The sequence below is a fragment of the Heliangelus exortis genome, chromosome 1 (assembly GCF_036169615.1).
Source record: "Heliangelus exortis chromosome 1, bHelExo1.hap1, whole genome shotgun sequence".
NCBI classification, from domain to species: domain Eukaryota; kingdom Metazoa; phylum Chordata; class Aves; order Apodiformes; family Trochilidae; genus Heliangelus; species Heliangelus exortis.
Window position 1 is genome coordinate 132319464 of NC_092422.1, and position 12436 is coordinate 132331899.

The window sequence follows — 12436 nt, forward strand, 5'->3', positions numbered from 1 at the left end:
AGTGTCTAACTGGCCTGTGACACTGGTAATGAAAACACCCTGCCCCACAAGCTGCCCGGAGGTGTGTGGTTCCCTCTACTGCTCAGCCACCACAAGATGGTTTCCAGCTGTTTAGGGTGACTGTGCTGTGGGGGTGGTGGGATGGTGGTGTGGACACACGTGGACACACTGCAGGGCAAACTTGGAATCTCAACATGACTCAAATGCTATCTTCGGACAAAATAAATGCTTCAGAAACATAAACAAAGGCATTTATTGAAAATAAAAATTCACAGTCACATCATTAAATCTTAACAAGTGTAAGGACGTCATTTTGCAAATTGTGAAGCATTTGTGTGCTCAAGGGCTGCCGTTCTCAACAGAAGAGCTGCCTGGGACATGCATATATTTATAAGAATGTGCCAAGCCAAATATTTCTCTATCTGCAAAGCCTTGGCTGGTGACATCATTCTGACACTTACACAGTTTCATTTTCTCTGGATCTGGCAGTAGAGGCTCATAGAAAACCCCAAACCAAGAATCTGGAAAACAAAGACATTTCTGGAATTATTTGGCAATATTGGTAATCCCAGGATACAACTGATACACAGTGGGAACATTTTGTTTGCAAATGTCTTGGATTTACATGCAGGCTAAATCTGGTTTGCAGGTCTTTTCCAATGTAATTCTTAAAGAACATCAACAACTCTAGAATGCAACCATTTTAATGAAATCAGTGTGTACCAGGGGTAAGACTGCAGACATGATGGAAAACTTTCATTTGTTCAAAAGATGGATTGCCTCTGTGGATGGGAATCCCTGTAACTCTGGGAGTTTAAAAGGTGGTTGACAGCTGCAATGGAAGAGCAAATGCTGAGAAATTCAAGAAATTCAGACAAAAATTCAATCTTTTATTTTCTAAGAAATTTGGAGGAATTTCCTGATTTTACATTGCGTAATCTAAGGGTTGTTTCCCTTTGAAATCTCTCTTCTTGGCCACTGTCACATTCTTTCATGTAAATATATGTGTATACATATGCAGGCATACAGATGTACATACACACCACAATTCTGAGTGGCACAAGATAATGCAACAAATATCAACAAATTGATAATAGATTTGGGATACAAACACTGAGTCCACTTAAGAAGCTGTGTTTGAAACAAAAAACCCAGTAGGGTCACCTGCTGTAGTGGGAATTACTGGGTAAAATTCCACAGTCTATGACAGAGACCTGGTGAAATCAGAAGATCAGAAATCTTCATTCTGGATTTAATATTAACTAGTCTATGAAGGTGTTTCACAAAAGTGGAAATTATGCATTCGACACTTATGAAGCCATGAACACCATGCTACATTTATTTAAGAAAGAGCCTAGAACACACAGAACACAAGGGTACAGCTAGGAAATGGACTCACAGCTCAAATAAGTTGACTGTGCCTGTTTTTCCACCTGCACCCAAGTAAAACTGGGCCCTTCTTTTCAGTATCATTTCCAGTATTAAGGCTAGCTGAAGCCATTAACAGCCCACAAGTGGCATCATGGAGCAGGCCCAGAGGGAATGCTAGGGAAGAGCACTTATCTTTGCCCACTTTCTACTTGGGATTTTCCAAAGCAGAGAGATGGTTAGCATGTGGCCCTTGATTTGTAATTACTCGAGTAGTCATCATTTGTTAATATCTTTGGAAAGCCTAAATGTTTATCAAGTGTAAATTGCCAGATGACAATTTGTACCAGCTGAGGCTGATACTGTTTATTAATCTTGTTTTCTACTCCTTTTATTATTGGGAGTTGCAGCAACCACAGACAATGCCAAGTGGAGAATGAAGAAGAATGATGGCCAATGAGTGAAAGGCTACTAAAGGCCACTTACTGCAGTAACTGGAGCAAAATTACTTCAGACTTATCTTCAGGATGCAGATGCAATTTTACACTTCCATCAAATTTTTAGAAGACTTTTAATACTGGTGTATTTCACCTACTTTCCCTCTGAAGTCTACGTGCAGGTGAGACCTGACACCCCTCCTTCTTGCCCCTCACCCCCCACCTCAGCTCCCCCCCAGGTAACAAGTTAGTGGCTAGTGCTGCAGCTGTGTAACTCTTCCCTGCTTATGATTATTTCACTGGAAATGTATTTTTGAGTTGGGGCTTTTGCCCACTCTTCTACCATGAGAAGCAATCCTCTGCCAATGATGTTAAAAAGTTTTCACTTGGAATAACAGACTGTGCTCTGCATAGCAGTCTTCATCTATTTCTGCTTTTTCCTCAAACATCCATCAGCAGAGGGTTGGCAAGGAAGAAAACCACAGAAAAACTGTGAAAAGAAAGAAAATGACTGAAGAAAACAACATGATGAAATCTCCTGTTTTTTTGTCTGTTTCTCCTAATCAGAGCCTATCATTCATCAAGTAGTTGACTGGATAACCTCAATGTTTTTACTTGTCTCTTTGGAGAAAAATTTGCATGTTATTTTTCAGTGTATAATGAAGCTATTAAAATAAAGAGCTAACACACTTTGCTTTTTTTTTTACATGTATGTACCAGAACAGATGTGCACTCTAGCACACCCATGCACCATCCTGATAGCTAAATTAGATCCTTGGAAGAAAATTCTGTATCATAATCCCTCCATAATAAGAATATGCAGTTTAGGGGCTAAGTTTTCTTATTGGATGTTTTTTTTCCACAAGCACATGAGAGAAAGGGGGTGAAAAGACTGGTGGTTCTGCCTCATGTCTTGCCAGGGCTGGGTATCTGCACACCCGTCTGTCCACAGTGCTCCCTTCCAAGGCACAGCCTGACTCTGCCAGATCTTCAGGGTAGTCTGACCCAATCTAAAGCTTGTAGCTTAGCAGCCATATACTATTTCTGTGAAATAACAGTATGGTTATAGCTAAGGTGAGAGGTGATTTTCCCTTGTCTCTTAATTGAGCAAACCAGGTGTCTTAATCCCTATTCCCAATGTATTTCTAAATAGAACAAATTGCTTGTCAGCTCCTGAATATTTTAATGGTGTTTACTGGTACCTGCCAGTCCAGAGGCAATCCCTATTATTATGAGCAGATGGTCTTTAAGGTATTTCATGATCACTTCGCCACAAGGCTGAAAAATAAGACAAAATTATTAATTATGGGTAATTAACAATATCATAAGGCTATTAGGAATGGGTTACGTAAAATCACAGAAATCACAGAGTGTTAGGGGTTCAAAGGAACCTTGAGAGATCATTGAACTCCTTTCAAAACTCAAGCTTCCTCTGTGTTAAAGAAAGCATGTTTTAATTTAATCTGGCTTGCTGCTAATAAACACAAAGAACACAGCTATATGTACCTGTGCTCTGAGAAAGTTATCTAGTCTTTGCCTTCCCAAATATGAAGATAAATTTAGTAGCTGACCATAAAATGGTACAACTTCAAACAAGGGCATGTAATTCTAATGCCTAGTGTTTGTATGCCTTCATGATTTTCAGTTGACAAGGAAATAAGATTTTTTTCTTACTTGCACTTGACAATCATATTCGGCTAGGAAAGAGCCAGCGCAGCTATGACCAGATCCAAAAGAGAATTTCAGTTTCCCACGAATCTCATCTTCAGATTTGAAATTTCAACTAATGTTATTTAGATACAAAACCTACGTAGTAGTTTTGACAAACCTTTGGTGGTCTTGGGTGAAGAAGGAAGAGTGTTATCATATCTGAAGTTCTGTGCAGAGCTACTTTCCTTTTTACCAAATGCATCCATCTGTTCTTATATGACTACATCTTCTCCAGACAATATTCCTTTTTCAAACTGTAGGGAAAAGCAAGTATGGTTTAAATCCATCAAAGATACAGTACTGTCTAACACAGTTGGCTTTCCCCTAAACATAGCTATCTTCTTTCAACATATTTCCTCTCTTCCAAAAAACATATGAGTTTTCTGAAAAAACTCCTATTTAAACTCAGAACTGCACTGAATATCAAATCTTTTTTTCCTGGATCACAACACTGAATGTCTTTACCAGCATCTAACACCAACATGAAATCTGTGTGTTCACATGAGCGATAAGTTGCACCTGCAGTAATTACACTGATGGATTCTCATTTGTCCTTTGAGGATTTGCCCGAGGCCAAAAAGACATTAAAATGTGGCCAAAAGAGCCTCTTTGTATACATTTTATTTCCAGATTGGGTTCTGGCATCCCCTACTTAACCAGACTACTCCTTGCTTTAAAACAGTATTTGCTTCTGTGGGACTACACAGAGAGGAAATAAATGTTCAGAAAGGATTTGGCTAAGAACCTGTGCATATACAAATGTTTACAACCAGAATGGACATTTGCCAAAATCTAGCTTTGAGCTAGTTGCAGATTTGCAATATTTGTGGACCAGTATTCTACAAAGGAAGCTATTTTGTGCTAGGTTTTTTGTTTGTTTCTTCTTGGGGTTTTGCGAGTTTGTTTCGTTTTCTTGGCTTTTAATCCAGTATCCCCTAAGCCAATATACCTTAACCCTTTGAAAGACTCTGATTCGATATGTCTAACACCAGAAAGAGCCTGAAAGAGAACACAACCTTCTGAAGAAGGAATGAGAGCCAAAGGGTAGCTGATGTGCTGCTCTGACACAGAGGCATACCCTGAATCCTTCACCCATAGCAACCACACAGGCAGCTGAGGTTCTAAGGGTCCCGCACAGCATGGCTGAAATTAGAGGCATCCCAGGAAGAGGAAGCTGAAGTGTATTTCATTTATACACAGTCATTTCATAGCAGACGGGACAGGAGCAGTTGTGGTCAAAGAAGAGAAGACAAAATTCTGTCTTTTTTGAAAAAGACAGAACTGCTGACTATGCAAGCACCAAAGACAGCCTTGGGTTAAAACTTCTTTCTGGAAAAAAGCAAGGAACATTACATTTTCTTACCCTTGTATAAATGTGTCTGCCTTGATAGAAACTGCAGAGGTCTGTTGATGGGTTCTTTATTTCACGCTCACAAATATTATTGCTAGGAGGAGTATTAATTTCTTTTTCCCCAGTCTGTGTGTCCATCCAGCAAACCACAGCTCTCTTTCTGCAAGAAAGGAAGAAATGGGGAGTTTAGGAAAGAAGTGGAGATTCGCAATTTGAGGTGGGGAGGGACCTGAGAGGAGCAACAGTGGAGAAATTTCCTTTTGTCTTTTCCCATGTGAAAGTTTTCCCAAATCTGTATGTCCCAAACACCCTTTACATTTCCATACCAATTCTAAGAATGTAAGTGCACGACTTTAAAAAACAAACAAAAGACCCAATAACAACAGCAACAAAAACTCCAGAGATTTTCGGTACACTATACACTGCTCAAAAAATATTAACATATTATAAATCTAGTAATTGTCAGTGCTACAATCAAATTAAAACATGGAACAGTGCTGCATATAGTATCTTTGAGAATTAAGTATTCTTTCTGCAGGTTATACTTGAAGAAGGTAAGTAATAGCTCCAGTCAATTTCCACACTTCATCTCTTGAAGATCCAGGCTTATAATGTAAAATTCAGGTACATGCAATTCTAAAATCTAGAAAAATAACCACCTTGAATTATGGCTAGCCCTTTTAATTAGAAATGGACTAAGGAGGCCAAGGCTCCCTTTGGAGTTTCTGAAACCTAAACCAGGTGCAGGTTCACTTCACGTTTCGCTTCATTCAAGCCACTAAAGCTCAGGGGTGCAGACTTAGGTTTGAGGTCCTCACTTTTTTAAATAGCAGCTGGAAATGTTCACATAATTTTGTATAAAAGCAAAGACCATGGGACATAATAAAGTAATTCTGGTCTATTCAGAAATTAATATAGTAATTACAGGCTTTGTCATTTTATTCACCCTTCAACCATCTCTCCAGGGAGTCACTTATTATTTCAGAAGAAATAAGCTGTCTCAGAAACAGTGGACAGGGATGGAGGTGGACTGGGGAAAGAGAAACGGAAGTAATATAAGCCACTCAAGTATTGTTTCTTGATTGATTTTCTTTCACACCAGCAGCATTTAAAATTATACGAAGCAAAGTCATCACCCATTAGGGACTTAAAAAAACCCCAAACAGCAGGCACTGTGTCACTGTATAGACACAGGTACTACTGAGAGCTGCAGTGGTCTACACCACCACTGATACCAGTGAGATTCAAGGGTATTCTCCGTGTGATACCCATAGAAGCTGGAATTAAGTGTCAACCTCCTGGGGTCCTGCAAACCAAGATAGGTATAAGCACAATGAAAACAAACTTCCCTTTAATCCTATTTTCTTACTTCTCCTTATGCAGAAAAGTAACAAAAGAATATTCCAAATTAAGTACACTCCTGAAGTTTTCCTTATCCCTGGGGTACTCTAGCCTTAAGAATACTGGGTAGAACTTAGCTGGGATACAGAGAAGCAGTGATGTCCTTTTAGAAGGGAACTCAGTAACAAAGGAGTAGGTAACCTTCTCATGAAAGAGCTGAGATGTTAGTCCCACTTGCAGGTTATGTGTCTTGCCTCCATTGCTCTTATGAACATTACTGCCCAAAGAAATCATCACATAAATCCATGTCATCATGAGAGCAGGAGATTTTTATGCAGTGTTTTAACTTGCATTTAAGTCAGATATTTCCCCATCCCTAGTGAATGGAATTCAAATATTATGGCATAATAGCCATAAAATGAAGCACAGGCAAATGCTAGAGATAGAACAGACAGCAACAAGCCCTGCCCTTTGTCACATTTTAGTTACCATTCTCTCAAACTTCCAGAACCTCTCTTGAAAGTCGTGATGTTCTCCAGCAGAACTTTGCAATGAATTCACCTTCTCGCGGAGAGTCAAGTTAAGCGATGTTTCAATCTGCAAGACCAAGTATTCTATTAGATTTTGCAGTAGAAACAAAACTCCAGGAAGACCTCAATGAAAATACAGAATACCATGGTGCCTCAGAACTGTTCACTGCCCCTAAAATACCTCCTGTGACTGAAGGATCAGGATCAAAAGCAGTCCAATAAAAAACATGGGAAAAAAAAGGGGGAAAAAATATTGAACTTTTGACCAAGATGATATAATATTTTCTAAATGAATGCTAAGTTTTCATGTGCTTAAACAACAATGTATGTAGAATGAAATGAAGGAAACTCCATAAAGGCAGTTAAATCTTCAGTTATGCAGCAAATCCTTGATGTTTTGACCTCAGAGTATTCCACATTTCCTTGATAATTTATACACATTGTTGGGAGGCACACATAAATTCCATCAGAGAAACACAAGTTGCTACAGTATGTCCACAACATGTTTGTAAATAACATTGTTTCTTGTGCAATGGAAACACATGAGATTTTATAACACATCTTATTTTATAAGATGTTTGTAGAAATATTTTTTCTAGAATTATTCAGAACACATATCTAAACACATACTGTTTATGGTAAAACTATTGGCAAAATTTCTAATTAAAGTCTGTCCACTGATTCTATAATAACAGTATCTAGCTATCTCCCTACCTTAGAATATTTTCTTCCATAAAATACATATTTGTTATTTTTCCCATTACATTTTTAAAGAAAACAGCCATATTCAGTCTTGTGCCTGTGAAAGTTAGATTTGTACACAGAATTCCTCTATGTTAAGTGTTGGAGAGAGGTAATCAAGAGGATAATCAGATGTAAGGATTGTGCCTACTGAGGCAACTTGTAGGAAAGAAAGATACTGAGGACCAGAGACTGGTCAGATTTAGAACTTCTTCCTGCCATTAATATTTAAGTCATAAATGGCCCTGAAATATTGTTAAGAGCTTCCCATGAAGACTGAGATTACTCCTAACCTTATAAAATTGCAAGAGTTATTTTTATATGTGTCATATAATTTTTCTTTAAAAATACTGTCCTCACAAAATGTTTCATATAATATTCATCATCAGTGGCTATAATTACTTTAAACAATTATTTAATACAGAATGGAATCAGCACTCAGACGTGCATACCGCACATTTTCCTGCTACAAATAAAGCTCCTATAAGGACATTTTAAACATGAAAAGGCAAGTTGTACAATTGATGACAGCTACACCCTGTTACCATATTTAACCAGAACTCCCCACTGAAACCTTCAGAATACCACTGAATCAGCATAGAAACTGCCTGGTATTATGTGTCTCTACATGTGAGCCCTGTTCAGCAGCACTGTGTGAGCCATGTGGGTATGCACCAGACAACATGGTCTCACTGATGTCAAAATTTACACTAAAGCAGCTCTTGCTACAAAACCAAACAGCATTTGGCCTGCTCTTATTTGCTACATAGGACTTCCCATAAAAATAGAGCACAGTAGTAAAAGCAAATGTAGCCGAAAGTACAGGAACTTAGGATTCAGATGGGAATATTACAATATTTATTTCCTCCTTTCAAAAAAGAAACATCATTTATCAATTTTTGTTAGTAAGGTGTATGAGTTTTAATTACAAAAACAGAGTTAGCTTGGGCTGATAAAAAATGCTGCGGCTCAGTAAAATCGTAATGTCTTTTTTCTGTTTATTTTCATGATATGAAAAATGTACAAGAACACAGAAAGCAAAGCATTGAAATAAAAAATAAAAATGGTCCCGAGAGTCTAAGTAGAACATTTGAAGAACACCCCATCTTAGTTATTAGGTTTTCTTAAAACAAAATTTCAACAAGAGAAACTTTCATTTCCAGAAGTTCCATTTTTTATGAACCAGTATTTCCCCATGGAAAAAAAAAGAGTTTTTTTCAAAAAGGCCATCGCACATTTTCCTGAAGCTAGAAGTCTGTTTAGTTTTGCCTCAGCCCTTGACCAGGAATCAGTGGCCTCATCATGGTCTCGTAAGCTGATGAGGAACAGGACTGTTTTATCTCAAATTCATTCAGTCCTTCAGAAATCCTTCAGTCTTGGTGTGAGAAAGAACACCAGTTAAATTAATGTCACCTCAGATGAGCCTGCCATGACTCTCAACCAGATGTAAATCAAGAATCTACAGTTCCCAGACATGGGAATACCAAACTTATAGGGAATTCCTACCACTTGCACACACTTTTTAAGCAACCAGTTTAAGGGTATCAGGAGGAGTTTCCTAAAAGGTTGCTCAATTTCAGGAAAAGATTTGATTGAAATTCTTTCTTGAGATACCTGAAATTAACAATGGTAGGAAGGTCCTACAAAGAATGTGGTCTGCAGCTCAGCATAGCTGCTAAGTTTGTATTGCTATTTCAGGGATTTAGATCTTCAGATGTAAGGTATGGGGAAGGAGCTACTTTGGTTGTAGATGGGGCTTCACATCCAGTTTTAACAGCTGAGCAGAAAGAAGTTGCTCTGCCACTAGTCAGGTCGTTTCAAACTAGGATCACACACCAATATTTAGTGCAAAAAAAATTTTACAACTTTGATGTGGAGTAACAGAATGTCTGAATGAGGGAAGCAGGTGAGAATGGATATCCTGCAAACTCTGAAGAAGGGAAATAGGAAAAATCTGCCTCCATGTCAGATTTAAGACACAAAACTGATTTAAGGATTAATTTAAGGGCTTTAAAAAGCTCCATATAGATACCCAGCTCCAAAGTGTAAGCTTTCAAAAGCTCTGGGTCAGCTTTCTTTAACCAAACTAGGAGGATTCAAAAGTCTACATGCACTCTGGAGCCCAGTACAAGGCTCATAGGACTGCAGATTCCCAGGGGGAAAATGTTATTTAGAGCCATTCAGAGCCATTTTGCAAAGCAAGCTTAGACTATTCCAGGGATTACAAACTCAGTTCTTTGCTGTAAAAGCTGCTTAGAAAAAGGCATCAGAAAGCTGGAAAGTCCATTCACAATTCCCCTAAGAGGAGACGTTCCCAGAGAGATTGCAAAGGGCTCAAAATTAAAGGATACCAGGTAAATATGCCACCATTGCTCTCTTCCAGTTAAGGATAAAGTCACCTTCATTTCCCAGTCTTTGTTCAATTTTTCAGTTACTAGCTGCCTTGTGCACCTGGAAGAATAACTGTGGGAACAGTGGCTGTAAAGACATCACTGTTTCCTGTACATTCCTACAGCAATTTAATTATTAGCAGGAATTAGAGACAGGAATGTGAAACAAAGAATTCAGCTTCATTTTACTATATCAGCCCATATTCCTCTCTGCACCATGTTGGTTCTTCCAACACTTTCCTTTACAATTAGTAAATATAGAGGCATTCCTGTCCTTCTCTGTACCATCTAGGCAAAGACATGCACAGCAAATGCTCTCAGCATATTTTTCCTGTCACCATCTGCAAGGTCGTATCCTGCCAACTATGCCAAATGTTACATTTTAAAGTAACTTATAATTTTTGGATCTGCAAGAACAAAGCCCAGCCATCAAGGGTCAGGTGCAAGCATAGAGTTTTATTTGACAAATAACACAGGCAAAGAGATATAACCCTGTGAAGATATGGCAAATGTGTTGCAAGGAAGAAGACAAAAAAGAGAAAAGGAAAAGATGAGAGAGAGAGAGAGAGAGAGAGATGGGAGAGAAAAGAGTAAGAAAACAAGCAAGAAAGAAAAGAATGAGGGAGTTTGAGAAAGTCACCACCACGAGTCCAGAGGTGTCTGCTGAAGGTTTCTTGTTCAAGATGGCATTCTGATTCCAGACGGAGCCACATGCAGGATGGTGGCTGGATGAAGGCCAAAGACAAAATGGGAACCTCAGTGTTGCTTATTTGATTCTCTGCTCCTTTGTTGGCTTAAGAAGAAAACTCATTTTTCCAGCTTTCTTCCCCAGGAGGAGAGCTATCATTATACTATCATTAGTACTAGTCTGTTTTCCATTATCAGCAGGAGGCCAGAGGTGGCACGTTCAATTCAGAGACAGAACAAGAAAGGGGACAACAGAAAGAAAGAAAATCACCAGTCCTGGATCCAAGCATTGATCCAGCCAGTGGGGGAGGGTTTGTGCTGATTAGACTCACCAGGCCCACCAATGCAGCCCATCATGTTACAGGCCTGTTTTGCTTAGGAATCATGGATGTGACACATCAGATTGAACAACAGGAGCAGACCTCTGCCCACTTCACTCTCCAATCCTTATCTCTACCAGACCCTAGGCCATATGCAGACCCCATCTGTCTCCTTCACCTCCAGCAATCCCTTTGGAAATGCTAATGAGGATTTGGATGGGGGGGATGGTTGCAAAGGTGGCTTGGCACCTGCTCCCTCTGGAGCAGCCTACAAAGGGGGGTTCCTCCATCCAGTCCCTCACACTTCCACAGAATAGAATGAAGATTTTCCTACCTTTGGCATAAAGATAAGTTTGGGAAGTTTGTTCCATGCCTGCTTGTTTCCTGACCTTTCAAGATTCCCCTGGGATTACATTCTGTGTTTTTTCCTAGGAAACCAATGCCGTAATTGGAGGCTTAGGCATGTGGCATTACTCACATGTTTGTTCTAGAAATAGTTCAGAGATTTTCTAATGCTTGTCTAAGTTATTTGCCTGTGTGTTAGCTTGCAGAAAATACATGTGAATGTGAACACAAAAAGCTTCCTGAGAGGCAGGAATTCTAAACCAGAAACTTACATTTGGATGTAAGGAGGATGAGGAGGGGGGAGGCAGTCCAAACCATCACTGGCCCATTAGGAATTTATTTCTGAGGTCCAAAACCAGTCAAAAACCTTTGCTAATTCTTCTCATTTTGGCTAGCCACAATTTTTCCAAGGCTACTGTTTGTGGTTCCTATAGAATGGTAACACCTTTTCTCTTGAAAAAATCCCTTGAGTCAAAGCCCATAATGTGGCTAGTAGTTCCTCTTCTGGTTTCAGTGAATCTCTGGTGAACCTGACAAATGTCTGTGAGGAAAGCTGACAGTGAGATTGAACCATGAGAGAAATATTCTTTAGTTCAAGTCTTTCCAGACCTTCCAGGACCTAAATTTTTTGCAGACCAGCTGAGATATGATTAATAGACAAATATAGCTCAAACTACAAACAGAGACCTGCCTGCTGCCCTGTGTTGTATTTGCCTTGAAAAAAAATATTGCCAGTAATGCCAGCCCATACCATTTTACCAACATTTACTGCCCACCAGCAGAAACTGTGACATGGAACAGAAAGCAAAGAACCACAAAGAAGGAGATGAAAGACATTAATCAACTAAGAGACTGAAAATACACATAAGTTTTCTGTATCTTCTGATGCATTTTCAGGATGATGCCAATTAAGCAAGAGAACTCTGCATTGAAAGTGGAGAGTTATCTTCCAGATTAGAGTGATATCCCTCAACATGAGGTGCATGATATGGGCAGGGAGACAGATTCACAGGTGGTCAGCTTCTGAATGTGGAGAGAATACTATTTTGAAGAATAAAGACAAAGGGAAGGGCGAAAGTTCAACACATTCTTCACTCCCTAATTTAGTATCGTGCTCTGGGTCCACTCATACTCTATTTTCTCTACAATTCCTTCCGCTACAGTGTTCAGATAATGATAACACATTTCATGCATCATGAATAACAATTTAAACACC

At 39.1% G+C, this 12436-nt stretch overlaps 1 long non-coding RNA gene across 1 annotated transcript in view; it reads right to left on the bottom strand.

The window, feature by feature from the left end:
* Positions 1 to 1420: 1420 nt before the first annotated feature.
* Positions 1421 to 12436, bottom strand: part of LOC139806749 (uncharacterized) — a 37972-nt gene continuing 26956 nt past the window's right edge. Inside the window, exons 2-3 of the long non-coding RNA XR_011730339.1 lie at positions 4879 to 5026; positions 1421 to 3083 (exon numbers count right to left, since the gene is read on the bottom strand). This is a non-coding gene — a long non-coding RNA (uncharacterized lncRNA). The remainder of the gene's footprint in view (positions 3084 to 4878; positions 5027 to 12436) is intronic.